Raw genomic sequence first — 4,493 nt, 5'->3', positions numbered from 1 at the left:
AAAAAAAAAAAAAAAAAAAAAAAAAAAAAAAAAAAAAAAAAAAAAAAAAAAAAAAAAGGGGGGGGGGGGGGGGGGGGAGGCTCCCCTTAATTAGAAGTTTGTTTTATACAATTATTACTTGTAGAAGTTACTAGAGAATAACCCCGGAAAGAAATAAATATTTCAGCAAGCATATAAATTCAATTGCGTATATACATACAATTATGTCTTTCTGTCACCATCTCTACTTGGATATCTTTATTAACTAAATCATGAGCTTAAAATGCCATCTTGACGGTTTGGCCGAGTGGTCTAAGGCGCCAGATTTAGGCTCTGGTCCGAAAGGGCGTGGGTTCAAATCCCACAGCCGTCACTTTGTAAATGTTTTATAAATTTTGTTAATTCATGGAGCGCTTGGCATGCCTTTCTCAAGTGGGATTAGGTGAATGATATAACTCACCCATTCTATCAAATGTATTTATTATTATTATTATTATTATTATTTTCACCCTTGCATTGCACGAATTGCATTTGTTATAATATTTTATGAATATTTGGATCGATATACGATTATATAAAATATAAAAACGAATATTATATAATACAATTGATGAAATGGTTTGGGTCGATATGAATATATGATTATGTTTTCTGATGTTATCATTGATTGGCTTTGAGCAAATAATTGTTCAATTACCCGTGCGATACACGGATAAATTTTTTTATTATATATTTAGATAATAAAATTAAAGATGAAATTATAACAATTCAAATATTTGAAAGTGTACATTTATTTGATCATAAGATTATCAGGGCAAAAGTATCACTAAATTAATTGAATAATATATGACTCGTTTGTTTCCAATTATCTTAAAAAATCGATATACAATATGATTTATGTAATTATATTATTACTACTAAAACAAATATGGGAAAAAGAAGAAATAGTGTAATTGTAATTATTATAAAAATAAATCCAACAATCCATATTTAGCTTTATTATCATAATAATTATTAGGCAATTATTATTAGAAATTATACTAATACTTGTGCAATTATAATTTTATACCTTAAATATATTCATTTTCACCATATCGTCATTACTTTTTTCCTCATCCTCCATATTTGAATGAATTAATTGTAATTATTATTAAAAAATCCAACGGCCCATGTTTAATTATAATAATACTAGTATCCGAGTAATTATTAGCTTAATAAACATAATAATTATTAAACAATTATACTAATATCTGTACAATTAATTCCTTAAGTACCATAATAATTATACTAAATTATACCTTTATAAATATTAGGTAGATATACTAATATTGTGCAATTATACTATTATACCTTAAGTATAAAAATATATATACATATATTAGCATAAAATTGCCATAGTCATTATTACACGAAAGACTGAGAATGATAATTTATTTTGTTCTCATATTATTATATCGTGTGTGTGTGTGTGTCTAATCAAAAAATTAATTGTAATTATAAAAAAATTCAACGATCAATGTTTAATTGTATTATACTAATATTCGTGTAATTATTAGCTTAATTAACATAATAATTGTTAGTCAATTATACTAATATTTATGCAATTAAATCCTTAAATACCATAATAATTATTAGGTAATTATACTAAATTATATTTTTATACCTTTAGTATAAAAATATATTATAGAGATTACCATAAAATTACCATAGTAATTACACAAAGAATATGAATGATTATTAATTTTATTCTCATATTATTATACCTTAAGTGAAATAAAAAACAAAAATAAACCCAGTATATATATTTTTAACTTCATAATAAATATGTACTTTAAGATTTTTTTTTAGTACTACTGATTCTGTTACAATGCAGTATCTATTTATAACTACTTTCTCAACATATTGAAGCACAAAGAATCAATATCGTCTCTACTGAGACTCGAACTCACCCCTTTTATATGGGAGTGCAATCGGGTGCAATAGACGACAAGGTCTTGGCATGTACTTTAAGATATTTTTTTGAGCGGGAGAGGGGATGGACAATGGACATTGATTGTTGGATTGATATGATGCACACTTTCAAGCAAAAAAAAAAAAAGCATATAATATACAAAGTGGTTCTCGTAATGGTATTAGGGCCTAAATATTCACCAAACACTCATTTAAATGGATTGAAGTTTGCAAACTCATATACTGGAGTTGGAAAGAATGGGCAATCTAAAGTCTGGCATCTGAAGATTACTTTGTTGATTAAGTGGATGCCATTGATTTCTTCTTGTCTGTGCTCTAAGGTTCCTTTCTTCTACTTCAAGATTCATTCATTCAAAGTACCCATCGAATTCCCCTTTTTGGTCTTGACATTTTTATTTATTTATTTAAAATGTCGATATTAGTTTATTAATTGTACTCATATTGTAGACTCAGTTAATAGACCCATTATTATCATATACAAATTTTTTGCTTTCATTATTTGTAAAGTGACATGTTTAATTCACCATTAACAAATTCTGTTAATATTAACCATTCATTTTAAATTTCTAAATTAATGAATGATATCTTAGTTATGTTATTTATTTATTTATATCATTTTGTATTAATTAGTTGTCAAACCCATTTTTGTCATTGGAGTGTAGCTAAAACTTCAAAATTGTTTTGGTTTCTAAATTCACTAAATATTATGGAGTACTAATTCAAATGAAAATTATGAATTTAAGTACTTTGTTGTTTCCATGCCAATAAGTTAGTTGGAGTAGGTCATCAATATGTAATCACTTCCAATTCATATGTCATTTCTATTCTCATATATATATATATATATACATATATATATATATATAGGGAAGGGTTCAGGTGCGGGTATAGCTTCCCGTGCGGTTAGATCTGAGTAGTTGATAAAATCTAGATCAACGACTCAAATCAATGAAAATTATTAAAAAAAAATCGCGTCTGGAAGAAAGAAGCATAAGCTAAAAATGGCGCACCTTAAGTGATAGAAACACACACCTTAAGTGTTAGGGCAACACATCTTAAGTGTTAAAATGGCACACCTTAAGTAAAGGTCGCGCACCTTCAGTTTATAAGGATGACGCACCTTAAGTGTTAGAACAACGCACTTTAAATGTTAAAATGACACACCTAAATTTTGTTCAAAAGTTAATTTGTTCTTGAGGGCGTGAGTGAAGGGTCTGCCAGACCACTTAGTCAACCCCTTAGTTCAAAAGGGAAAAGGGTGGCAGGCAAGGAGTGCCCGTTACCCCTCTACCGCCTTCTTCTTGAGGTACTAGGTGATGGGCCACCATAGCCCACCAGTTATGTGGATAGGTCTATTCCAATTTTGAAGAAGAAACACGACGCACCTTAAGTACAAGTCCTACGCACCTTAAGTACAAGACCTACGCACCTTAAGTAGAATACATACGCACCTTAAGCACAAACCTTGCGCACCTTAATTAAGTTTGACCCATATGGAAAATGAACAAATTGTCATCGCGCTTTTTTAAGCGTTGTTAATCCTGGACGTTGATTTTGACAAGATCAATATCTCTCCTCTCACCGCAGAACCGCACCTGAGCACTCCAATCGCACGAGAACCGATTTATATATATATATATATATATATATATATATATATATATATATATATATATATATATATATATATATATATAGGGTCAGGTTCAGGTGCGGCCGTGCTCTCCCGTGCGGCCGTGCGGTTCACAGCACTCAATGTTACGAAATACACTACTCATGTTAAGAAACACACCACACAAATATGCACTGTGGTGTGTTTCTTAACATTGTGGTGTGTTTCATTGTGGTGTGTTTCTTAACATTGAGTGGTGTATTTCGTAACATTGAGTGGTGTATTTCGTAACATTGAGTGGTGTGTGACTGCACGGCCGCACTTGAACCAAAATCTATATATATATGTGTGTGTGTGTGAATATCTTTTAAGACATGAATTTGTGAACTAGTCTGAGACCTTTATTTAGGTGAATCAACGGCGCTGATTGTATGGCATTTTGAATTTAAATGTTTTGTTTTTGTTAATTTTTTTTTTTTTATTGAAAGGGGCATTATTTTAGTCTCAACATATCATTCTATTAGCGACAAATCAATGGTGCTATCCTTATTTGCTTTGTGTTTCCATGCATTCTTTTTGTTTCTTCCCCTTTTTCCTCATGTGTTCTCTTCATAGATGGTGATTAATTAGAATGCATCTGGCTCGTCTATAATGCATTGGTTCTACTAGAATGCACTAGCTCCTACGCTAGTGCATCTGGGTCGACAGAATTCATTGGGTCATAACCTAGTGCACCTTTATGTCTAAAACTTTTGCATCCCCTCATGCTCAACATTGAGTAGTGTATATTTGTATACATAGTGGTGTGAATTGTACCGACCGCACGGAAAGGCGTGGCCACATTTAAACAGAATTATATATATATATATATATATATATATATATATATATATATATATATATATATATATATATATATATATATATATAT

The 4,493-nt window shown here is 30.0% G+C and overlaps 1 non-coding gene across 1 annotated transcript; it reads left to right on the top strand.

The window, feature by feature from the left end:
- Nucleotides 1-272: 272 nt before the first annotated feature.
- TRNAL-UAG lies at nucleotides 273-352 on the top strand. The gene has a single exon. It is a non-coding gene; the product is annotated as a tRNA-Leu (tRNA).
- Nucleotides 353-4,493: the final 4,141 nt, after the last annotated feature.

This window comes from Ipomoea triloba, chromosome 9, assembly GCF_003576645.1.
Source record: "Ipomoea triloba cultivar NCNSP0323 chromosome 9, ASM357664v1".
NCBI lineage: Eukaryota > Viridiplantae > Streptophyta > Magnoliopsida > Solanales > Convolvulaceae > Ipomoea > Ipomoea triloba.
Note: the sequence above shows the minus strand (reverse complement) of the source record. Positions and strands in the feature narration are given on the sequence as shown.